The 26,829-nt window shown below is 45.1% G+C and overlaps 1 long non-coding RNA gene across 1 annotated transcript; it reads left to right on the plus strand.

Annotated features, from left to right (window-relative positions):
* LOC122927109 lies at positions 1-26,591 on the plus strand. Its single transcript, XR_006387759.1, has 3 exons — positions 1-48; positions 20,624-20,767; positions 26,294-26,591. It is a non-coding gene; the product is annotated as an uncharacterized LOC122927109 (long non-coding RNA).
* The last annotated feature ends 238 nt before the right edge of the window (positions 26,592-26,829 follow it).

Raw genomic sequence — 26,829 nt, forward strand, 5'->3', positions numbered from 1 at the left:
TGGGCACGATATGTTATAGCAATCCCAACTGCGCTCTGAGCGGCAATTGTGAGTCATATATTCCTGGCTATTTCTATGTGTTCTGTACTTAAAAAAAATGAAAAACAATTTTAGATTCCACATAAGTGAATTGACATTCTGATGCGCCCCTCACTATCTTTCCTATCTTTTCTGGTCGGTTTTAAAAAACAAAACATGTCTGTCTAGCTCTGCAGGGCTTTGCAAGTAACCTGAAAGTTTTATTTTTGCAAGCTGATTATCTTGCATCACTTGTTCTGTCTTCATACACGTTCACACAGTAAACTCTTCCTGTTCTTTGTAGTCTAACTTGTTAATTGGTCAACAGGTTGTACTCTGCGCGGAGTGAGAGATTGTACATGTGTGGTAAAACTACAAGAACACAAAAAACATGTAGAAGTATAAAGCATAGGATAGCCTGTACTATAACATTTACAATGGCAGTGCACTGTCAGGGCCCTCTATATACCGTCCCAGGTTTAGTAGGAATGCCGAGTGGTATAGTGTGGCCTAAAATGTATCTTTATGTGTGTCACGGTGCTCCTACCTGGATACCGCTGGACCCCAGGCTTTGGCCCTGAAGCAATAAATAGGGGGAATAATTTCAGACCTTGAGATGAAGTTTAGCAGCAGCTTTACTTGCATAAAAGTTCCAACAGTTTACAGGCTTTGTCTTGGTTCCAGCAGGCTTTAGCATTCAACCGATAGGCAAAACCAACCCTGCGATATTTGTTTCTCTCACTGCAGTACTGACAGGCTAACTGGATAACGGCTTCTTCTTTATGCTGCCTTTCACTCTGTAGTCTGACTTATCTTCAGCCGAGGAACTAATCTGATGGCTCTTGAGGCTTTAGGATTTTGCCTCCATGGCCAACCGAGCTTAGTCTTTTAGATCACTTGAATGGTCTTGGGGTGAGAAGGCCTCCATGAACTCACGGCTGTTGGAGGCAATTTTTTTTTATAAATTCTTTATTTATTTTTTATAATTTTTTTCTTTTTCATTTTTTATATAGTCAAGTAACAAAATAATATGAACATGACATATAAATGCAAATCATTGCGGCATTAGTATCCAAAGTCATACAATAGTAAACACTATAAAGTAACCGTGTACAAACATGGATTGTCATCACATGTAATTGCTTTTCAACTCCTTTTAATATCTAAGGAAATGAAGAGGAATGGGAGCTTTCCTTTCTAGGTACCTTCCTCAAGGCTACATATTTGAGCTATGTAGGAGTTGCAAGATAATAAATAAAAGAAAAGAAAATAGGAAACTGAGAGTAAAAAGTAGAAAGGAAAAGGATAGTTGAGAAGAGAGAGGGGGGATGGGGGGGGGGGTCCCAGATCTATAGATTGTTGTATCTGCTTAGTCAGGGTTCACCAACGCCAGTGACTTCCAAGGACTCCATAACCTCATGAATTTATCATGAGTCCTGTCAATCCAGCTAGTCATTTCTTCGAACCGGCAGATTTGAGTTACTTTAGCTTTCCATTCTTGTTTGGAAGGGGGATTAACATCTAGCCAATGTAAGGGAATTACCGTTTTAGCCGCAGCTATGAGGTGTGAAGTCAGATTCCTTTTGGATGGAGAGTATTGAGGGGTTGGAAGAGCCAGGGCCACCATCTCTAGTGTAAGTCTAAAGTCTGGAGTTGTAAATTTCTGGATTAATGCTTCTACTTCTCTCCAGTAGGACTTAATCTGAGGACAATCCCACCAGATATGTGATAGGGAGCCCACTCCTACTCCACATCTCCAACTCTCCCTCGTAGTCGCTAGGCCTCTCTTGTAGAGAAAGTCAGGAGTTTTATACCACCTTGTAAGTAGTTTGAAATGATTCTCCTGTAGGCGGATACAGTGGGAGAATCCATGTGAGTGTCTCAGTACCTGTTTGACCTCCGTATCAGTCATAACCCTGTTCAACTCCTTTTCCCATTCTCTGATATACAAGGGTTTCAGAGGGTCACCCTCGCCTCCCACCATTGGGTAGAGCTTCAACACCTTTTTGGAAGCAGCAAGTGGTGAGAAGATTAATTTCTTAAATTCAGTTAAGGACCTCTGGAGAGGGTACTGCTCTTTTACCTCTCCACACACAGCTTTAATATGGGGCTTCATAAGGAAAAAGCTTGGAGAATCAGTTATCGAGCATGTAAGTGCACCAAGGATGGAGGCCTCCACATTCGGAGTGATTTCACCAAGTTTGACCGATGTTAGGGAGTTCCACAGATGTGGTTTATCTAGATTAATTGGGTTTAGGAGATCTGGGATAAGGCTCACTGGCATCAGAGGAGATGGATTAGGGGCTAACTTTTTGCTCATTTCTCTCCATATCTCTCCAAGGCCACGTATCAATGGATCTATAGTCATACAGACGTGGACAAAATTGTTGGTACCCTTTGGTCAATGAAAGAAAAAGTCACAATGGTCACAGAAATAACTTTAATCTGACAAAAGTAATAATAAATTAAAATTCTATAAATGTTAACCAATGAAAGTCAGACATTGTTTTTCAACCATGCTTCAACAGAATTATGTAAAAAAATAAACTCATGAAACAGGCATGGACAAAAATGATGGTACCCCTAACTTAATATTTTGTTGCGCAACCTTTTGAGGCAATCACTGCAATCAAACGCTTCCTGTAACTGTCAATGAGACATCTGCACCTCTCAGCAGGTATTTTGGCCCACTCCTCATGAGCAAACTGCTCCAGTTGTGTCCGGTTTGAAGGGTGCCTTTTCCAGACTGCATGTTTCAGCTCCTTCCAAAGATGCTCAATAGGATTGAGGTCAGGGCTCATAGAAGGCCACTTTAGAATAGTCCAATTTTTTCCTCTTAGCCATTCTTGGGTGTTTTTAGCGGTGTGTTTTGGGTCATTGTCCTGTTGCAAGACCCATGACCTGCGACTGAGACCAAGCTTTCTGACACTGGCTAGTACATTTCTCTCTAGAATTCCTTGATAGTCTTGAGATTTCATTGTACCCTGCACAGATTCAAGACACCCTGTGCCAGACGCAGCAAAGCAGCCCCAGAACATAACAGAGCCTCCTCCATGTTTCACAGTAGGGACAGTGTTCTTTTCTTGATATGCTTCATTTTTTCGTCTGTGAACATACAGCTGATGTGCCTTGGCAAAAACTTCGATTTTTGTCTCATCTGTCCACAGGACATTCTCCCAGAAGCTTTGTGGCTTGTCAACATGTAGTTTGGCATATTCCAGTCTTGCTTTTTTATGATTCGTTTTCAACAATGGTGTCCTCCTTGGTCGTCTCCCATGTAGTCCACTTTGGCTCAAACAACGACGGATGGTGCGATCTGACACTGATGTTCCTTGAGCATGAAGTTCACCTTGAATCTCTTTAGAAGTCTTTCTAGGCTCTTTTGTTACCATTCGGATTATCCGTCTCTTAGATTTGTCATCAATTTTCCTCCTGCGGCCACGTCCAGGGAGGTTGGCTACAGTCCCATGGATCTTAAACTTATGAATAATATGTGCAACTGTACTCACAGGAACATCTAGTTGCTTGGAGATGGTCTTATAGCCTTTACCTTTAACATGCTTGTCTATAATTTTCTTTCTGATCTCTTGAGACAGCTCTTTCCTTTGCTTCCTCTGGTCCATGTCGAGTGTGGTACACACCATATCACCAAACAACACAGTGATTACCTGGAGCCATATATATAGGCCCAATGGCTGATTACAAGGTTGTAGACACCTGTGATGCTAATTAGTGGACACACCTTGAATTAACATGTCCCTTTGGTCACATTATGTTCTGTGTTTTCTAGGGGTACCATCATTTTTGTCCATGCCTGTTTCATGAGTTTATTTTTTTACATAATTCTGTTGAAGCATGGTTGAAAAACAATGTCTGACTTTCATTGGTTAACATTTATAGAATTTTAATTTATTATTACTTTTGTCAGATTAAAGTTATTTCTGTGACCATTGTGACTTTTTCTTTCATTGACCAAAGGGTACCAACAATTTTGTCCACGTCTGTATCTCTGTGTATGTTCCTATCTGGAAGCCATAAGTGTTACTGGAAATGTCTTCCTATGCTGTGACTACAGATGGCTTGTACGTCTGGTCGTCTTTTGGGGTTTACCATTTCGAGCCATCTATTGAGTTGTATCGCTCTGTAGTACCTAGAGACGTCCGGTAAGCCCAGTCCTCCCCTCTCCTTACTTCTGACTAAGATTTCATGGGATATCCGAGGCTTCCTACCGTTCCACAGGAACCTTAAGAACATATTCTTTATGTTCCTGAGGAAGGATTTAGGGAGCCCAATCGGGACTAATTGCATGACATCTAGGACCTTTGGCATTACATAAGCCTTTAAAATGTTTTTCCGTCCCATCCAAGAGAGATAGGGAAGGTTGTATGCTTGTAACAGGCGTTGTAGGTCTCCCAGAAGGGGAGCGTAGTTGTGTTGATATAAATCATTAGTGTTTCTGGGGATTAGGATCTTTAAGTATTTAATAGGTCCTTTAGTCCAGTGAAATGGAAGTCGAGCACGTAAGGTGGCTACTTTGGATTCTGGCAGAGATATAATCAATATCTCTGATTTGGTGTGATTCACTTTAAAATCCGATAGAGAACTATATATGTCTATACTCTTCACCAATGGGTCTAATCCTTTTTCCGGGTCCACTATTAAGAACAATAAGTCATCTGCGAATGCAGTACATTTTAGTTCCTTTTGGCCGTACTTGACTCCTGAGATGTCTGGAGACTGCCTAACCAGTTGTAAGAGTGTCTCCACCACTAGGATAAACAATGAGGGGGACAGAGGGCATCCCTGCCTAGTTCCATTAGTTATATCAAAAGATGGTGATAGCATGCCATTAACTTTCAGTCTGGCATAGGGGTTTTGGTATAGAGTAAAAATCACCCTCGTAAAGGTGTCTGGGAAGGCGAAGCTTTGCAAAGTCAACTTCATGAACAGCCAGTTGACTCTGTCAGACGCCTTTTCGACGTCAATACTGAGTAAAGCTAGAGGTAGTTTTTTTCTATGTGCCATGTGTATAGCGTGAAATATCCTGTGGGAATTTTCTTTTCCCTCTCAACCCTGGACAAAGCCTGATTGTTTGTGTCCTATAAAAGCTGGCAAGAACTTGCCTAACCGGCAAGCTAGAATCTTGGCCCACAGTTTTAAGTCCAGGTTCAAGAGGGAAATCGGGCGGTAACTTCCGCAGCTCAAGGGGTCCTTTCCCTCTTTAGGAATTAGGGTGACGTAGGATTCTAGTGTCTGTTTAGGTAGGGAGTCCCCTTGCATGAGTGCATTGCACACATCTGTAAACCTAGGGATGAGGATATCTTGGAGCTTTTTATAATATAATAAGGGCAGGCCATCTGGTCCTGGGCTTTTCCCAGGTGGGAAGCTTTTAGGAGTACTAACTACTTCATCAGTTGTTATCGGACTAATGAGGTACTTTGAGTCTTCCGGTGTTATGGCCGGAAGATGGAGGGATTCTAAAAAGTCTCTGATATGGCGCTCCCTTTGGAGTTCCCGGTCAGGTGTTCCTGTCTGATGTAGGAGTAGAACTCTTTAAAAGCCCTAGCAATTTCTGGAGTTTCATTGGTCAATTTGCCATTTGACTTTTTTATAGAGGAGATGTGAGTGACATTCTTAGCTTTCTTGAGCAAGGATGACATCAGCTTTCCTCCCTTGTCACCATGAGCATAGACTTTATACTGAAAATTCAGTATTTCCTTTGTCACTTTTTGGCTAAGGAGTTTGCGAAGTTGTAACCTAAGTTCTGTCACTGCTTCTTGGTGTTCATTGCGTAGTGAAGCTTTATGTTTTTTCTCAATTATCACTATGTCTGCTAGGAGTGTATCAACTGCCTTTTGTTGTTCCTTCTTGACTCTGGTGTCTAGAGAGATAAAGCAGCCTCTAATGAACGCCTTGGGGGCCTCCCATACAATGGGTTGTGAGCTGTGTGTGGAGGAGTTAGGCGCAAAGTACTCTATCAATTGAGTCCTAACCTGATCCAAATGGAGTTGATTGTACAGTAGAGATTCATTCAGCTTCCAACTCCAGTCCCTTTTTGGTAGAGAGGCCAGGGTGAAGAGGCCGCCATGCACGGAGCGTGGTCGGATAAGGTGATATTTCCGATCTCCGCTGATCTAAAAGAGGGAAGAAGATATGCAGAGGTCAAAATGTGATCTAGTCGTTGGTACGTCCCATGCGGAACCGAGTAAAAGGAGAAGTCCTTATCTGTGGGGTGAAGGCTATGCCATACATCAATTAAGCATAAGTCATGGAGTTTCTTCTGGAGTTTACTGAGTAGATTTTGGGTTACAAGGGGTTTAGCTGAAGATGAGTCTATGACAGGATTTAGCACTAAATTTAGGTCCGCTCCTAGGATTATCTGGCCCTCAGCAAAGAGTTTAAGCGTGTCAAGAGCTTGTATAAGCCAATGTACAGGGGACTTATTTGGAACGTAAAAGTTAGCCAAGGTGAACTTGCGATCTGCTATCAAGCCTTTGACTAACAGAAGACGTCCATCCGCATCTGTGTGCTGCTGTAAAAAGGTAAATGGGACAGATTGGTGAATTACTATGGCAACTCCTTTGGAGGCAGAAACTGTCTGTACACTATGGAACCAGTGTGCAAACGGACGTTTCGGCAGTCTTGGCATTTTCTTCTGGCGTAGGTGAGTTTCCTGAAGAAATACTATATGGGAACCCATTTTCCTGAGAACCAGCATAACTTGGCCCCGTTTCTGGGGTGAGTTAAAACCTTTCACATTAAATGTAGTGATTATTATATCAGTCATCTCAGTGGGTAAGCTATTTACTTCTAGGATAGAATTAGTATCTGCAAACTCGTCTATGAGTCCCCTAAAGGGTCCGAATGGGATTCCAATGGGAAGGGGAGAAGGAAAGGGGGAGAAAAGAAAGAAAATCAAGAGAAAGTAGAGATAAAAATAACAGTAGCGATCAGTAGAACAGTCAGTTACTGGGTGTGGGGCCAGTAAGTGAAGCTATCACAACAGGTGCTTTCAGTGATGTATGTGGATAGCAAGGGGGTGAAACACAAATATACTTCTAGCCTGGTCGTGTTGCCTAGACATCACAGCCATAAAAGATGACACTATTTTTAGTGACCTACATTTTTTACAAAATTCCTAGACCTTAGGTAAGGAGGTGGGGAAGGGAAGGAGGGGGGGGGGGGGGGGGGCGAAGCAGAAGCTTATGCTTGTTAGGAATAGGTATGCTGAATACATTAGGTAAGAACATTAAACATGGGTACACTTATATCTGACCTTCATATATATACGTATTAAGTCTACCTATGCTGAGTACAATATTCCACTTTATGTAATATATGCACCAAAGTGTACAGTATATGTACCAAAGTGTAGGGATTCTCTATCATGATAGGACTACCGCCGGGACCCTCCCATGTCCCCATCAATACTGGACCAGAACTTGGCGTGGAAGTCCTCAGGGTGGGAGATCCATGGATCCCATCAGGTACTTGGTCGCTTTGCCGGTCTTGGTGCATTGAAGTCTTCTCCAGGGTTCAAGCTGTGGCAGGGTCGAGAGCGCCGTCGGGTAATTCACTGGTAGCCATGTAGGGATGTCTATGGGTCGGAGGCCAATGTGCTTCCACGCCTTGTCCAGATCATCCGGTGTATGTATGGCGATGCGTTTCCCATTCTTATTTATGGATAGTCCAAATGGGTACATCCAAGTATATGGGATTTTTTTCACTCGAAGTGAATCTAGTAAGGGTTTCAGTATGCACCTTTTTGCCAACGTCGATGGAGCATTGTCCTTGTATACGGCGATATCTGTACCTCAGTAGACAATTCGGCTTTTAGTACGTGCCGCCTCCATGACCTGCGCTCAGTCTACAAAGGACAGTAGGCCGCAAACCACATCTCTCGGCCTCTCATTTGGTTTCGGCTGGGGTCTTAATGCTCTGTGTATGCGCTATATAGTGATTGTCGCAGCTGAATCAGAGTCTAATAGGTCTGCAAATATTTCCATGGCTACTTTTCGTAGCGATTCGGCTGCCCAAGATTCGGGTAGGTCTTTTATACGAATGTTACGCCGTCTGCTGTGGTTTTCTTGGTCCTCCAGCAGTGAGAAGGCTCTGTTGAGCTCATCAGCATGTCCACTAAGGCACTCAGCCACCCCAGTGGCATGCGATCTCAGGTCTTGCGTCGCTTGCTCCAGTGCCTCGACTCTGTGCCCCACTTGGGGGATCTCAGTTTTAATGTCTGCCAGTTTGGTCAGGACCGGTCTGAGGGCTTTGTCTAGTGCTTGGCTGAGCACTTTGGTAAGAAAAGACTTGGACACCGGTGCTGGGTCTTGTTCTTCAGTTGTGCCGCAGCGCTCACTGTCCTCCTCTGAGTCTTTAGCTTCCGCTTCTTTCATGCGTGCCGTTGCCATTTTGGCGCCTGCTCCCGGCGAGTGAGAGCTTCTCTTTTTAAGGAACTTTTGCATGTCTTGTTGTCCTTTGTGGGATCGGGGAGTATCTGGAGGGTCTAGTCCCCTATCTCACCGTATTTGACCATTTCTGATCTGGTCACTGCTGTTTATAAGGCTGTAGATGCTAGGACGTGGAGGAGCAGCTCTTTCACACAGCCATCCACGCCAGCGGCCAGGCTCCGCCCCCTTGTTGGAGGCGATTTTGTGCAACCTTAAATTAGATAGAGCGAGAATTTATTGGGCCCTTTTCAAGAGACTAATTGCGGTCTCGTTTGTGGGTGTGGATTTCAAGCAGTCATCCACATAAAAATCCTTTTCCACAAAGGACCTGACATCCAACAATACTTTGCTTTACTCTCTCAGGCTGAATGTAGATAGCGACTGCAGAGGAAGGACTGTTTCCGAAGATGTGCACTCTTATTCGGTACTCTACAATGTCTTCACTGGGGTCGTGGTTACGGTACCAGAAGAACCTCAAGTAGTTTCTGTGTTCTTCCTTGACGAGGAAGTAGTGGAACATCTGTTGTATGGATGTAGTAGTGTTAAAACACAGGCCCCTTGTCGCTTTTCATACCAAATCCCTCCCCATTCACTCCTCTGTCCTGCCCTAGGTTCTTCAGAAATCCAGCACCAGCGCCGTTCAAAAGATTCGCCGCGCCTGCACACTTCATTCCCCATTATGGGCAGAGGCACAAGGCCAGCAAGATGTACGGGCCGGCACATGCACATTAAAAGCTCTAGTGCCTCTGCCCATAATGGGGAATGAAGTGCGCAGGCGCTGCAAATCTTTAGAAAGGCGCTGGCGCTTGATTTCTGAAGAACCTAGGGTGGGCCAGCGGGTGGAAGGGGAGGGATTTGGTATGAAAAGCAACGAGGGGCCTGTGCACCGGCTGCTTTAACCCCACTCCTGGGCACCTTCAGAGCCTAATTACCATATTGAATAAAAGTGTTTTTTTGTGAAAATCAGCGACGGACAGCATTGGTATGGTAAGTATGGTAAGTAGCATTCGAATATGGGGACAATTATGGAGATCCTGGTGTTAGTGTTCTATAATGGTCATTTTAGGTGAATACTTCCTTTAACCAAACACCTTCAATTGCTTTTCAATGGCTTTTGTTTCAAGATAATGTGAAATTTAAGTTAAGAGTTTGTGTGTTAACCCTGCTACATCTGTATGTCGGCCATAAATGCTACTGAATCCCTGCGGAAGCGTAGAAGTACCTCCATAAATCTGTTGTTGAGGTCTGGACAAGACAGTAAGACATAGTTTAGCAAGACACCTTCGCATCTGGCGCTCAAGTCAAATACTACTCTTATCTTCCTTGGTTTTTTAGGATGATAGACACCGAATATGGCTAAGTACCAACACTCCTCGGAGTCTTGGAGCACGGGTGCAATTTCTGCATGGTTATTCTGAAATATTCTTTCCATGAAGGTAAAGAAATGTTCTTTTGTCTCTGGTGTCCTCTGAATATTTTGTTTGAGGGAGATAAATCCGCTGTAGACAAGTTCTTTGTAGTATGGAGCGAACATGAACTGTAAAGTTTGGGTCCGTCCCAAACTTTATGATTTTGGGTACCCGGATATCCGGATCCAAAGTCGAACTTTGCCAGAAAAGTTTGGGTTCGAGTTCAGTGTTCAGGCATTTAATAAAGCTTGTTGAAAGGCTGCAGGGCAGCCAATCAACAAGTTTTTAAAGTGTAACTGCCGTTTCCTTTTTTTTTTTTTGGCTAATGTGTAGGGACAGTGACAGGGAACATTTTTGTAATGTACTTTATTTAGGGAAAACGTTTATTTTTAGTAGAAAACTGGGGCGGAAATGTCCCTTAGCAGCACTCTCTCAAATGTCAAATGGGCCATCCGTCTTCTATTAGCATAAGAGAGACTGTGCGGGAGCTGCGGGTCACTGCCTGCCCTGCTCCCGTACAGCCTGGTGGGCGCAGGAGTCTTATGTGTTAAAATTAAATCTACATTCCCCCTTTTTATTAAATATAATGCACTTGTATACTCTGTAAGCTCGCTGAACAGCATGGCCAGCGCTGTCAGTGAGCTTTCCCCCTGCACTACGGGCGTGCGGACTAATGAAGCAGCCGCCGGGAGCGGTAAGCGCTCACTACAGGCAGTGCAGGGAGGAAGGGGGAAGCAGTTATATGGTATATAGGGACATAACTGTCCTTATATACTGTATAGCAGTATATAAGCTGTGGGCACTTAGAAACCATCACAAAAAATATATAAAAGTCTCCAATACGTTGCCTGTCACTTTTGCGCTGCAGGTCCAACAGTGAAGTGGGTAAAGTTCACACGGTAAGTCTTTCGCATTGATCGGAGCGTGCTGCTCAGAATTCTCAGGAAGTATTTCACTTTAATTTGGAGCCATCAGCACCTTTAGACATAGGAAAACATTGGTATCCACACAAGACACCCTCCTTTCTCAGTGAGCTGCTCTGTGAATCAGCAAACAGGTCCCACAAATTGTGAAGCACCATTAGCCAGGGTCAGTTATAAAAATATTTATTATACTCACAGACGTAAATGAGTTAAAAGCTTATCATAAAAGCTGTGAAGCCTCTTGTCTCTGCCTGACCCGGTTTTCGCTCACGCTTCGTCAGGGGCAAATACTTCTCCCTAGTGCGAGCTGTAAACGAAATCCACCCAGAACCCCCCTCCCCATATATTTTATTTTATTCTTAGAAAGTCAGTATATATAGCATTGGTTTCCATTAGAGTTGAGCGAACACCTGGATGTTCGGGTTCGAGAAGTTCGGCCGAACTTCCCGGAAATGTTCAGGTTCGGGATCCAAACGGGACCCGAACTTTTCGGCACTAAAAAGGCTGTAAAACAGCCCAGGAAAGGGCTAGAGGGCTGAAAAGGGCAGCAAAATGTAGGTAAATCCCCTGCAAACAATTTGGAAATGAATTTAAATGAAAATAAAAATAAAAAAAATTAACCAATATCAATTGGAGAGAGGTCCCATAGCAGAGAATCAGGCTTCATGTGACCCACCACTTGAACAGGCCACTGTCAGATATTTTTAGGCCCCGGCACCCAGACAGAGGAGAGAGGTCCCATTGCAGAGAATCAGGCTTCATGTCATAGCAGAGAATCAGGCTTCACGTCACCCACCACTGGAACAGGCCATTGTCAGATATTTAGGCCCCGGCACCCAGACAGAGGAGAGAGGTCCCATTGCAGAGAATCAGGCTTCATGTCACCCACCACTGGAACATGCCACTGTCAGATATTTAGGCCCCGGCACCCAGACAGAGGAGAGAGGTCCCATTGCAGAGAATCAGGCTTCATGTCACCCACCACTGGAACAGGCCACTGTCAGATATTTAGGCCCCGGCACCCAGACAGAGGAGAGAGGTCCCATAGCAGAGAATCAGGCTTCATGTCATAGCAGAGAATTAGGCTTAATGTCACCCACCACTGGAACAGGCCATTGTCAGATATTTAGGCCTCGGCACCCAGACAGAGGAGAGAGGTCCCATAGCAGAGAATCAGGCTTCATGTCATAGCAGAGAATCAGGCTTCACATCACCCACCACTGGAACAGGCCATTGTCAGATATTTAGGCCCCAGCACCCAGACAGAGGAGAGAGGTCCCATAGCAGAGAATCAGGCTTCATGTCATAGCAGAGAATCAGGCTTCATGTCATAGCAGAGAATCAGGCTTCATGTCATAGCAGAGAATCAGGCTTCACGTCACCCACCACTGGAACAGGCCATTGTCAGATATTTAGGCCCCGGCACCCAGACAGAGGAGAGAGGTCCCATTGCAGAGAATCCGGCTTCATGTCACCCATCACTGGAACAGGCCACTGTCAGATATTTAGGCCCCAGCACCAGGGGCATAACTACAGTTCTATGGGCCCCAGGCCAAACTTTGAATTGGGGCCCCCTTTGCTACCAGACCTCCCCCCCCCCCGCCAGCCTCTGTCCCTACCCATACCCTCCCCCCCTCTGTATGAAGCCATACATAAAAAAATATAATAATACTCTAGTCACTAGAGTATTTTTTATTTATTTTTGAATGTATGGCCCACACTGGCTTCATATGAGGGATGGGGGGGGGAGATGAATGATGATCAGTGGTGCCGTGCGGCAGTGTGTCTGAATTGAGAAAGGGGGGGGGCCGCGCCATATGAGGACAGCCAGGGGCAGCAAATAATGAGGGGGCAAAATGAAAAAGAAATACTCAGTGGGCAAAAAATTTCAAATATATAGAGGGAATGGGGGCAAAATGAAATATAGTGAGACTCTTACTATATTTAATGTTGCCCCCGCCCACTCCCTCTATACATTTTGATTTTTGCCCACAGAGTATTTCATTTTCATTTGCCCCCTCATTACTTGCTGCCCTATTATGGCCGGTCCGGGCCCTTCTGAATTCAGACACACTGCCTCACGGCACCACTGATCATCATTCATGTCCCCCCTCCGTATGAAGCTGGACGCCGGTGTGTGCCATTTTTTACATTTAAAAAAAAAGTCTACCTACTCTTGTTTGTTCCGTGCCGCTCTCCTCACTTGAGGGCTGGGGCGGCCGGCAGACTAGTCATTCCTGGCTGTGTGAACCCGCGAGACCCGCCGCGGAGGTCACGGGTCTCGCGCTGACAAGTAAGCGCAACGACTCAAAATATAAGGAGGGCCCGCCACACGTAATACAAAACCACTTGCGGGGCCCGCTTTACTCCATCTCTCCTGGGGGGCTCTATGGGCCCCCCTGACTTAGGGGCCCGGTCGCAATTGCGACCGCTGCGACCCCTATAGCTAAGCCACTGCCCCGCACCCAGACAGAGTAGAGATGTCCCATAGCAGAGATTCAGGCTTCATGTCATAGCAGAGAATCAGGCTTCATGTCACCCAACACTGGAACAGTCCATTGTCATATATTTAGGCCCCGGCACCCAGACAGAGGAGAGGTTCATTCAACTTTGGGTTGCCCTGCAATATAATGGTAAAATAAAAAAAATAGGATTGAATGAGGAAGTGCCCTGGAGTACAAGAATATATGGTTAGGGGGAGGTAAATATAAATGTCTAATCTGCACAAGGGATGGACAGGTCCTGTGGGATCCATGCCTGGTTCATTTTTATGAACGTCAGCTTGTCCACATTGGCTGTAGACAGGCAGCTGCGTTTGTCTGTAATGACGCCCCCGCCGTGCTGAATACACGTTCAGACAAAACGCTGGCCGCCGGGCAGGCCAGCACCTCCAAGGCATAAAAGGCTAGCTCTGGCCACGTGGACAATTTGGAGACCCAGAATTTGAATGGGGCCGAACCATCAGTCAGTACGTGGAGGGTTGTGCACACGTACTGTTCCACCATGTTAGTGAAATGTTGCCTCCTGCTAACACGTTGCGTATCAGGTGGTGGTGCAGTTAGCTGTGGCGTGGTGACAAAACTTTTCCACATCTCTGCCATGATAACCCTGCCCTCAGACGAGCTGGCCGTGACACAGCTGCATTGGCGACCTCTTGCTCCTCCTCTGCCTTCGCCTTGGGCTTCCACTTGTTCCCCTGTGACATTTGGGAATGCTCTCAGTAGCGTGTCTACCAACGTGCGCTTGTACTCGCGCATCTTCCTATTACGCTCCAGTGCAGGAAGTAAGGTGGGCACATTGTCTTTGTACCGGGGATACAGCAGGGTGGCAACCCAGTAGTCCGTACATGTTAAAATGTGGGCAACTCTGCTGTCGTTGCGCAGGCACTGCAGCATGTAGTCGCTCATGTGTGCCAGGCTGCCCAGAGGTAAGGACAAGCTGTCCTCTGTGGGAGGCGTATCGTCATCGTCCTCCATTTCCCCCCAGCCACGCACCAGTGATGGGCCCGAGCTGCGTTGGTTGCCAACCCGCTGTGAACATACTACATCCTCATCCTCCTCCACCTTTTCCTCATCCTCGTCCTCCTCGTCCTCCAGTAGTGTGCCCTGTCTGGCCACATTTGTACCTGGCCTCTGCTGTTGCAGAAAAACTCCCTCTGAGTCACTTCTAAGACACTGGCCTGTAAGTGCTAAAAATGACCCCTCTTCCTCCTCCTCCTCCTCCTCCTCCTCCTGGGCCACCTCCTCTTCCATCATCGCTCTAAGTGTTTTCTCAAGGAGACATAGAAGTGGTATTGTAATGCTGATAACGGTGTCATCGCCACTGGCCATGTTGGTGGAGTACTCGAAACAGCGCAACAGGGCACACAGGTCTCGCATGGAGGCCCAGTCATTGGTGGTGAAGTGGTGCTGTTCCGCAGTGCGACTCACCCGTGCGTGCTGCAGCTGAAACTCCACTATGGCCTGCTGCTGCTCGCACAGTCTGTCCAGCATGTGAAAGGTGGAGTTCCACCTGGTGGGCACGTCGCATATGAGGCGGTGAGCGGGAAGGCCGAAGTAACGCTGTAGCGCAGACAGGCGAGCAGTGGCAGGATGTGAACGCCGAAGCGCGCACAGACGGCCCGCACTTTATGCAGCAGCTCTGACATGTCGGGGTAGTTGTGAATGAACTTCTGCACCACCAAATTCAGCACATGCGCCAGGCAAGGGATGTGCGTCAAACCGGCTAGTCCCAGAGCTGCAACGAGATTTCGCCCATTATCGCACACCACCAGGCCGGGCTTGAGGCTCACCGGCAGCAACCACTCGTCGGTCTGTTGTTCTATACCCCGCCACAACTCCTGCGCGGTGTGGGGCCTGTCCCCCAAACATATGAGTTTCAGAATGGCCTGCTGACGTTTACCCCGGGCTGTGCTGAAGTTGGTGGTGAAGGTGTGTGGCTGACTGGATGAGCAGGTGGAAAAAGAGGAGGAGGAAGCCGAGAAGGAGGAGGTGGCAACAGGAGGCAAAGAATGTTGCCCTGCGATCCTTGGTGGCGGAAGGACGTGCGCCAAACAGCTCTCCGCCTGGGGCCCAGCCGCCACTACATTTACCCAGTGTGCAGTTAGGGAGATATAGCGTCCCTGGCCGTGCATACTGGTCCACGTATCTGTTGTTAGGTGGACCTTGCCACAGATGGCGTTGCGCAGTGCTCACTTGATTTTATCGGATACTTGGTTGTGCAGGGAAGGCACGGCTCTCTTGGAGAAGTAGTGCCGGCTGGGAACAACATACTGTGGGACAGCAAGCGACATGAGCTGTTTGAAGCTGTCTGTGTCCACCAGCCTAAATGACAGCATTTCATAGGCCAGTAGTTTAGAAATGCTGGCATTCAGGGCCAGGGATCGAGGGTGGCTAGGTGGGAATTTACGCTTTCTCTCAAATGTTTGTGAGATGGAGAGCTGAACGCTGCCGTGTGACATGGTTGAGATGCTTGGTGATGGAGGTGGTGGTGTTGGTGGTACATCCCCTGTTTGCTGGGTGGCAGGTGCCAACGTTCCTCCAGAGGCGGAGGAAGAGGCCGAGGCAGCAGCAGCAGAAGAGGCCGAGGCGGCAGCAGCAGAAGAGGTAGCAGGGGGAGCCTGAGTGACTTCCTTGTTTTTAAGGTGTTTACTCCACTGCAGTTCATGCTTTGCATGCAGGTGCCTGGTCATGCAGGTTGTTCTAAGGTTCAGAAGGTTAATGCCTCGCTTCAGGCTCTGATGGCACAGCGTGCAAACCACTCGGGTCTTGTCGTCAGCACATTGTTTGAAGTACTGCCACACCAGGGAACTCCTTGAAGCTGCCTTTGGGGTGCTCGGTCCCTGATGGCCCTGGCCAGTAGCAGGCGGACTCTCTTGGCGGTGGGTGTTCTGCTTTTGCCCCCTGCTCCCTCTTTTGCTACGCTGTTGGCTCGGTCTCACCACTGCCTCTTCCTCCGAACTATGAAAGTCAGTGGCACGACCTTCAATCCATGTGGGGTCTAGGACCTCATCGTCCCCTACATCGTCTTCCACCCTGTCTTGATCCCTGACCTTCTGTTTAGTCTGCACACTGCAGAAAGACGCAGCAGTTGGCACCTGTGTTTCATCATCAGAGACGTGCTGAGGTGGTATTCCCATGTCCTCATCATCAGGAAACATAAGTGGTTGTGCGTCAGTGCATTCTATGTCTTCCACCGCTGGGGAAGGGCTAGGTGGATGCCCTTGTGAACCCTGGAAACACTGCTGCATAACTTGAGGCTCAGACATTTTCCCTGGTATGCATGGGGGTGATGTGACAGACTGATGGGGTTGGTTTTCAGGCGCCATCTGTGAGCTTTCTGCAGAAGACTGGTTGGGAGATAATGTGAACGTGCTGGATCCACTGTTGGCCACCCAATTGACTAATGCCTGTACCTGCTCAGGCCTTACCATCCTTAGAACGGCATTGGGCCCCACCAAATATCGCTGTAAATTATGGCGGCTACTGGGACCTGAGGTAGTTGGTACACTAGGACTTGTGGCTGTGGCAGAACGGCCACGTCCTCTCCCAGCACCAGAGGGTCCACTAACACCACCACGACCATGTCCGCATCCGCGTCCCTTACTAGATGTTTTCCTCATTGTTACCGTTCACACCAATAAGAAAAAAATTATTTGGCCCAATGTATTGAATTCAAATTCAGGCCTTTTTTTTACAGGCACCTAACACTATCTGGCTATCTATTTAGGTACCGTATTACACTAATACAGGCACAGCAGTAACCACCGATTTAGGGCTCTTTCACACTTGCGTTCTTTTCTTCCGGCATAGGGTTCCGTCATCGTGGCTCTATGCCGGAAGAATCCTGATCAGTTTTATCCTAATGCATTCTGAATGGAGAGAAATCCATTCAGGATGCATCAGGATGTCTTCAGTTCCGGACCGGAACGTTTTTTGGCCGGAGAAAATACCGCAGCATGCTGCGCTTTTTGCTCCGGCCAAAAATCCTGAAGACTTGCCGCAAGGCCGGATCCGGAATTAATGCCCATTGAAAGGCATTGATCCGGATCCGGCCTTAAGCTAAACGTCGTTTCTGCACATTGCCGGATCCGACGTTTAGCTTTTTCTGAATGGTTACAATGGCTGCCGGGACGCTAAAGTCCTGGCAGCCATGGTAAAGTGTAGCGGGGAGCGGGGGAGCAGCATACTTACCGTCCGTGCGGCTCCCGGGGCGCTCCAGAGTGACGTCAGGGCGCCCCAGGCGCATGGATGACGTGATCGCATGGCACGTAATCCATGCGCATGGGGCGCTCTGACGTCATTCTGGAGCGCCCCGGGAGCCGCACGGACTGTAAGTATGCCGCTCCCCTGCTCCCCGCTGCCCACTCCTACTATGGCAACCAGGACTTTAATAGCGTCCTGGCTGCCATAGTAACACTGAAAGCATTTTGAAGACGGATCCGTCTTCAAATGCTTTCAGTACACTTGCGTTTTTCCAGATCCGGCGTGTAATTCCGGCAAGTGGAGTACACGCCGGATCCGGACAACGCAAGTGTGAAAGAGGCCTTTGCTGAATATAAATTGTAGGCCTAGTATTTAGGCGCTGGGTGACAGGTATACGTTTACGGACAGAATTAGACTTGGAAATGCACGGTAGCGTGTGAAGTTATTGAGGATGACACTATCCGCACCTTCAATGTAATATACCCTTTTATGGATAGATTTATACTTAGCCTGATACAGCAGAAACCACTGATTTAGGGAATTGCTAATTTGGGAATTGTATTTCAACCCAGAAAAAAATATATCCTTTGCCAGACAGCAGACAGTATTACAATTGGCTAGCCACAGCTGAAACACCAGATTTATGGTACGGCTATTTTGGCAATTGTATTTCACCCCTCAATAAAATAGCAAGCACAGCCAAGCCCCTGATGTAGGATATAGAAAAAAAAATAACCACACTATTGATGGTTAAATGTACTTGGTGGCAGCTTGTGCTGGCGCACCACAAGACACAAAATGGCCGCCGATCACCCCAGAAAAAAGTGACATAAAAACGCTCTGGGCAGCCTAAAAACAGTGAGCAATTAACTAGCAGAAGTTGAATGATCCACAGCTGTAGATCGATCACTGAATTAAGTGTTTTTGAAGAGTTAATCACTGCCTAATCTCGCCCTAACAGCAGCAGCTGCATCCTCTCCCTACACTGATCAGAGCAGAGTGACGGTCGGCGCTACGTGACTTCAGCTAAAAGGGAACCTGTCACCAGTTTTATGGTGTCCTAACTAAGGGCAACATAAATAAGTGACTAATTCGCTTAGCACAATGTTGGGTCACTATCTTTAATTGACCCAGTCAATCTGCCAACATCTTGTATTGAAAAGCTCCAGCTGATAATGATGAGTCATGAATATTTATGAGCTCCTGACTCTCCCCGCCCACCTGCTTCTGAATGACAGTTTGTCTCCATAGTAATCAGCAGCAGGTGGGCAGGGGAATGGCTATAGCTCTGAATTAAATATACGCCGGACTCGAATCAGCTCATTAGCATATGGCATGTGGCATCTTTGTGTGTATATTATGAGGTAACCATCTGTCACACCAGTAAGTGAATACATCTAAGGCAATTTTTAGTAGTTAATGATTGTATATAATTAGCTAGATTATAATCAAATATCCACATGACAGGTGCCCTTTAAATAGAGGCTGGGTCACATGGTGCTCTGGCCAATCACAGCCATGCCAATAATAGGCATGGCTTTGATGGCCTCTTGGGGCAAGTAGTATAACGCTTGTTGATTGGCTGCTTTGCAGCCTTTCAAAAAGCGCCAAGAAATCGCCGAACCCAAACCCAAACCCGGACTTTTCCGAAACTATACAGTTCGGGTTCGCTCATCCCTAGTTTCCATTGCAAATACTACGTATTAGCTTTCTAAGTATACCAAAAATGGTGCTATCAATATGGTAAGGCTATAGCCTGGAGGTAAGGTCTTCTTCCTTGCATATACTGTAGCAGTCTCAAGTTTGAGTCCCACAAAACACTTGGAGAGTTCTTTCTTCAGTTCATTTTTGTCCCCGTCATTTAACTCATAATAAAAGTTGATAGAAAATCTTAGGTGTATGGTAAAATGGCCTGATGAAAGTAATGCTTTATTAACTTTATTTTTACTCAACTTTACTTTTTCCTGATATCTATACATAATACTCTCCATATCTAGCTGAGGATCTATTTCTCTGTGTAAAGGCAAATTCTAAGCCAGAGCTGAGTGTCACATATGAGATACATGATTACATCTTCTGCTTCTGTCTTCAGTATGCTGATCTCTAACCCTTTCAATGAAAGGGAGAGGGGATTGTGCAGGGGTGTTACAAAGCAGCACTCCAAAGATTCAGAACCACCCCCTGGTGCTCCATTTGCATATGAATACAAATGCAGATATCTAACAAATATATCATTTTAATCAGCATGATCACCACTACCAGACAGTATGCCTGGTTTAATAGGGTTGATCATGCTGACAGAGGCTCTTTAAACTTCCCTTGGTTTCTGTATTCTTATACTTTTCTGCAGCACTGCAAGGGTTAAACTTTCCCTTTGTTCTGTGTCAAGCTGATTTTCAATGTGCTTATCAGCCCCCCTACATATACAAGGCTGTTTTCTCCACCCTTTGCCTGAGCAATATGTCTCCAAAGATACTGCCAGTTTCTGTTTGATTTTGCTAGTTTGAAAGTCTATACTAAAGACCTATAATCCATTTGTCTTCATGTGTACCGACTTGGGCCTGAGTCCTGGACTGGACTCTGCCTCTCTGGCGCCTGACCGGACCCATGCCTGTTCACCATGATGATCCTGAGATGCCTGGCCTGACCTCTAAACTGAAATAAGGATTTGCAAGAAATCGAATTGCTCTCATCTGTGTCTGATTCCTGACTACGACTACAGCCTGATCTCTTGGTACTTCACACTGATGTCTCTGATTCCCAAAGGTCAGCAGCCAACCACCCAGGTTTGGTTGGCACAGGGGACCCATAATCACCATCTTGACAAGTTGGTCCATCTAGGATTGCACATGTAGAGCAGATACTTTTTTTGTGATGGGTAGATCTCGCTTTGGAAGACCACTAGTGTCTATGTATTGCTTGGAAGTTCACTGATTTCAATCCACAGAAAAGATGACCACTGCCCAACAAGTTCTTTAGACAAAACTAAATGATTGTGCTTTCAATAGGCTCTAACAGAAGCACCGCTTCTTTTACAAAGAGAATAGTGGCTTATGAGAGAACTACATATGTTCATGTATTAACAACATTTCATTTCTCCTTCTCCTATCTGATTCTAGTGCCAACTGAAAACTCTCCCCTCAATGGACTGGGCTGCCCATCCTGCTTATCTGCTAACTCTACCTGGTGTCACACTGATGAAACCATACAGTGCAGAGGGGATGAGACTATGTGTCTTCTTCTGCAGACAACACAAGAATCAGGTATAATTTTTATTTATTATTTCTTTTATCTTACTTTAAAGAAAAGCATTGACAAAGATTGAAATATTAAAAATCAAAGAATGGGCTGGGCACTCTCTATATCTGGAGTCAATGGTACTTTATTTAATAAAAATATCAATAATAATCACGATGTTAAAAATTAAATTATGATATACATAAATAATACAAAGGTCTGGCCAGACTAAAAAGTACCTACAAACACTTGTTTACCCACTCAATTCCTAAACACAATGGTTTTCCTGTAACCAACCTTCGAATTGTATATGAATCTCCACTTAAAATTCACAATTTCACATAAAATTCGGATATATATTCGCAAGAAAAAATCCAGATGTATAATCACAAGAATTCAAATAGTAAATAGACCTTTGTATTATTTATGTATATTGTATTATTTATGTATATTATAATTTAATTTTTAACATCGTGATTATTATTGATATTTTTATTAAATATAGTACCATTGACTCCAGATATAGAGAGTGCCCAGCCCATTCTTTGAATTTTAATATTGTTCAGCTTATAGATTGGGTGAATCTGTTGGCTGAGAGCACCCATCCTGCGTCACCCCACACAGTAGTGCGACCTAATACTTGATTAATCAAAGATTGAAATATCCTCTCTAGAACTAGTGAGCACAATGTGTTAAGAAATAAGGAAGGACCAACATGCAGATATGTCCAATCTTACCTTTGCTTTAATTTGACTAAGGACCTCAATTTCTCATGACACAATAATGTGACATGTGTAAGGGGGGAATATTAATCACCAATATTTATGTAAATATCGATAATTAATATTCATAAATAGGAGGAGCCGGCTAGTAATGACTCCGCCTATTTATGCCTTTATATAATAATTACACAATACTTTCGCTATACTTTACACTAATCACTACGCTAGCTGCAGGCGCCTAACTAACTCACTATCGCTAACAAGTACACGCTACACAAAGGGTACAAATATAACAGTATTTATTAACACCTGACACACACGATATACTGTAAATACACAGCCTAAACTACACTACACGTTCCCAAATTCCACCCATAAACTAACTATACAGTTCACACATACAAGTATATTAACAACCCACCCCACCTGACTATAGACTATCCCTATGGGGTACGACGAGGGTTAACTATGGCCTACAAGGGTGTAAGCAGACACAGTTACGGTAATTGGGGTGAGGTATCCAGGAATAAGCACAATAGGGTTAATCAGATCAGGGACACAAACAAGGCCGGGACTAGGGTTAATCAGGGAAATCAGGTACAGGGTTAATCAGGGGTGGTAGGCACAGATCAGGGCAGGGACTAGGGTAAATCAAGGGTATCAGGGCAGGGAAATCAGGTTATCAGGTGTGGTAGGGTAGGGTTAATCAGGGGTAACAAGGGGCAGTATGGGGTCTGGGATTTAAAGGGTAAAATGTTGGTGGGATAGTGGTAGGGAATAAGGGGGTGATACTTAGGGTTTATATGCTCGTTCGTCCAGGGGTTCTGCTCGTTCGTCAAGGGGTGGTCTGCTCCTTCTGTGGAGGGGGCGGCACGGCTCTTCCTGTGAGCGCCGATCGCGCTTTCCTATCAGGGGTGCCTGTCCAGGTGGGGTCTCCTCCTGAGCGCAGGATGCGCTCTCCTACCAGGTGTGGGGTCCCGATCCTAACTAACTTGAGTGCCGGGGCCGCCGCAGTGATATGACGTCACTGCGCCGGCCCGCACATCGAGGACGCGCTGCAGCTAACTGGCGGGAAAAGCCCTTGATCTCCCGCCTGTGGCATTCTGCATTCTGGCCAGCGAGATGTTAATTTCGCTGCCGGAATGCGCATAATAGAAGGAGGGGAGGCTTCTCCCCTTCTTCTATCATGCGTAATTATCTCCAGCAGAGCTGGAGGTAATTACAACAAAGGGCTCAGATTCTGTCCTGTCATTCTAATGCAATTAGCCAGATTGCATCGGTGTGAATGCTTGGGGCACATTCACACCGATGCACCCGTTTTCAGGTGTAGGGGGGGGGGGAATATATATATATATGTATAGAGCAAATGTAAAGGACACATCTGTATGACCCCTTTTCAATGCTCCTATTATTGGCATCACAGGCTCCCAATACAAGGGCCTACTGTATATATATATATATATATATATATACAGTACAGACCAAAAGTTTGGCCTCACCTTTTCATTCAAAGAGTTTTCTTTATTTTCATGACTATGAAAATTGTAGATTCACACTGAAGGCATCAAAACTATGAATTAACACATGTGGAATTATATACATAACAAAAAAGTGTGAAACAACCGAAAATATGTCATATTCTAGGTTCTTCAAAGTAGCCACCTTTTGCTTTGATTACTGCTTTGCACACTCTTGGCATTCTCTTGATGAGCTTCAAGAGGTAGTCACCTGAAATGGTCTTCCAACAGTCTTGAAGGAGTTCCCAGAGATGCTTAGCACTTGTTGGCCCTTTTGCCTTCACTCTGCGGTCCAGCTCACCCCAAAGCATCTAGATTGGGTTCAGGTCCGGTGACTGTGGAGGCCAGGTCATCTGGCGCAGCACCCCATCACTCTCCTTCATGGTCAAATAGCCTTTACACAGCCTGGAGGTGTGTTTGGGGTCATTGTCTGTTGAAAAATAAATTATGGTCCAACTAAACGCAAACCGGATGGAATAGCATGCCGCTGCAAGATGCTGTGGTAGCCATGCTGGTTCAGTATGCCTTCAATTTTGAATAAATCCCCAACAGTGTCACCAGCAAAGCACCCCCACACCATCACACCTCCTCCTCCATGCTTCACGGTCGGAACCAGGCATGTAGAGTTCATCCGTTCACCTTTTCTGCGTCGCATAAAGACACAGTGTTTGGAACCAAAGATCTCAAATTTGGACTCATCAGACCAAAGCACAGATTTCCACTGGTCTAATGCCCATTCCTTGTGTTCTTTAGCCCAAACAAGTCTCTTCTGCTTGTTGCCTGTCCTTAGCAGTGGTTTCCTAGCAGATATTCTACCATGAAGGCCTGATTCACACAGTCTCCTCTTAACAGTTGTTCTAGAGATGTGTCTGCTGCTAGAACTCTGTGTGGCATTGACCTGGTCTCTAATCTGAGCTGCTGTTAACCTACGATTTCTGAGGCTGGTGACTCGGATGAACTTATCCTCCGCAGCAGAGGTGACTCTTGGTCTTCCTTTCCTGGGGCAGTCCGCATGTGAGCCAGTTTTTTTGTAGCGCTTGATGGTTTTTGTGACTGCAATTGGGGACACTTTCAAAGTTTTCCCAATTTTTTGGACTGACTGACCTTCATTTCTTAAAGTAATGATGGCCACTCGTTTTTCTTTACTTAGCTGCTTTTTTCTTGCCATAATACAAATTCTAACAGTCTATTCAGTAGGACTATCAGCTGTGTATCCACCTGACTTCTCCACAACACAACTGATGGTTCCAACCACATTTATAAGGAAAGACCTGACAGGGCACACCTGTGTAGTGAAAACCATTTCAGGTGACTACCTCTTGAAGCTTATCAAGAGAATGCCAAGAGTGTGCAAAGCAGTAATCAAAGCAAAAGGTGGCTACTTTGAAGAACCTAGAATATGACATATTTTCAGTTGTTTCACACTTTTTTGTTATGTATATAATTCCACATGTGCTAATTCATAGTTTTGATGCCTTCAGTGTGAATCTACAATTTTCATAGTCATGAAAAAAAAGAAAACTATTTGAATGAGAAGGTGTGTCCAAACTTTTGGTCTGTACTGTATATATATATATATATATATATATATATATATATACAGTTGCAAGAAAAAGTATGTGAACCCTTTGGAATTATATGGTTTTCTGCACAAATTGGTCATAAAATGTGATCTGATCTTCATCTAAGTCACAACAATAGACAATCACAGTCTGCTTAAAGTAATAACACACAAAGAATTAAATGTTACCATGTTTTTATTGAACGCACCATGTAAACATTCACAGTGCAGGTGGAAAAAGTATGTGAACCCCTAGTTTAATGATATCTCCAAGAGCTAATTTGAGTGAGGTGTCAGCCAACTGGAGTCTAATCAATGAGATGAGATTGGAGGTGTTGGTTACAGCTGCCCTGCCTTAGAAAAAACCACACACCAGTTCTGGATTTGCTTTTCACAAGAAGCATTGCCTGATGTGAATGATGCCTCGCACAAAAGAGCTCTCAGAAGACCTACGATTAAGAATTGTTGACTTGCATAAAGCTGGAAAGGGTTATAAAAGCATCTCCAAAAGCCTTGCTGTTCATCAGTCCATGGTAAGACAAATTGTCTATAAATGGAGAAAGTTCAGCACTGCTGCTACTCTCCCTAGGAGTGGCCGTCCTGTAAAGATGACTGCAAGAGCACAGCGCAGACTGCTCAATGAGGTGAAGAAGAATCCTACAGTGTCAGCTAAAGACTTACAAAAGTCTCTGGCATATGCTAACATCCCTGTTAGCGAATCTACGATACGTAACACACTAAACAAGAATGGATTTCATGGGAGGATATCACAGAGGAAGTCACTGCTGTCCAAAAAAACATTGCTGCACGATTACAGTTTGCACAAGAGCACCTGGATGTTCCACAGCAGTACTGGCAAGATATTCTGTGGACAGATAAAACCAAAGTTGTGTTGTTTGGAAGAAACACACAACACTATATGTGGCGAAAAAGAGGCACAGCACACTAACCTCAAAACCTCATCCCAATTGTGAAGTATGGTGGTGGGGGCATCATGGTTTGGGGCTGCTTTGCTGCGTCAGGGCCTGGACGGATTGCCATCATCGAAGGAAAAATGAATTCCCAAGTTTATCAAGACATTTTGCAGGAGAACTTAAGGCCATCTGTCCACTAGCTGAAGCACAACAGAAGATGGCTGTTGCAACAGGACAACGACCCTGAGCATTGAAGTAAATCAACAACAGGATGGCTTAAACAGAAGAAAATACGCCTTCTGGAGTGGCCCAGTCAGAATCCTGACCTCAACCCGATTGAGATGCTGTGGCATGACCTCAAGAAAGCGATTCACACCAGACATCCCAAGAATATTGCTGAACTGAAACAGTTCTGTAAAGAGGAATGGTCAAGAATTACTCCTGACTGTTGTGCACGTCTGATCTGCATCTACAGGAAACGTTTGGTTGAAGTTATTGCTGCCAAAGGCGGTTTAACCAGTTATTAAATCCAAGGGTTCACATACTTTTTCCACCTACACTGTGAATGTTTACATGGTGTGTTCAATAAAAACATGGTAACATTACATTATTTGTGTTTTAGTAGTTTAAGCAGACTGTGATTGTCTATTGTTGTGACTTAGATGAAGATCAGATCACATTTTATGACCAATTTGTGCAGAAATCCATATCATTTCAAAGGGTTCACATACTTTTTCTTGCAACTGTATATATTTATATATTTAGTTTAGAAAGTCTGCATATTTCAGGTCTAATATTGTGTTACAGTAAATGAAAATTCTTCTGTGGATCTTTGCAGGATCAATGTCAACTTCAACGGTCTTTCGAGGGTGCGCATCAATGTCTCTCTGTGATCTTGGCAGTCAGTCCCAGAATAAGACCGGATCATTCACTGAGGTTAAGATTAACTGCACGAGAGCCAGCGGTAGCAACAGAGTCAGCATGAGTGTCCATAAAGTCGTCTTGACTTCAGCCATTGTGTGTCTCCTACTGAAATTGCTCTTCTAGGATTCTTGGAGGAATGTGGCCAAAATAAATTACAAAGATGTATATATTGTAGTGTATTTCATATTGTTCCTTAATTTCTTTCATTGTCAGTAACGTTTTTACTAAACCTTGGCTGGAAAATATCTAATTGCAGAAGTCATATAACAATTGTCTCCATTGAGAAGAAAGGAACAATGACATTAGTAGGACAAAAAACACACACAATTAGAGCTACACTAGGCAAAGCATACAATAGGGCAGATATATTAAAGGGGTTATCCAGGAAAAGATATTAATGACCTAACCTGAGGATAAGTCATAATCAGTATCAGATCTGTAGGGGTGTAA

Source organism: Bufo gargarizans, chromosome 2, assembly GCF_014858855.1.
Source record: "Bufo gargarizans isolate SCDJY-AF-19 chromosome 2, ASM1485885v1, whole genome shotgun sequence".
Taxonomy (NCBI): Eukaryota; Metazoa; Chordata; class Amphibia; order Anura; family Bufonidae; genus Bufo; species Bufo gargarizans.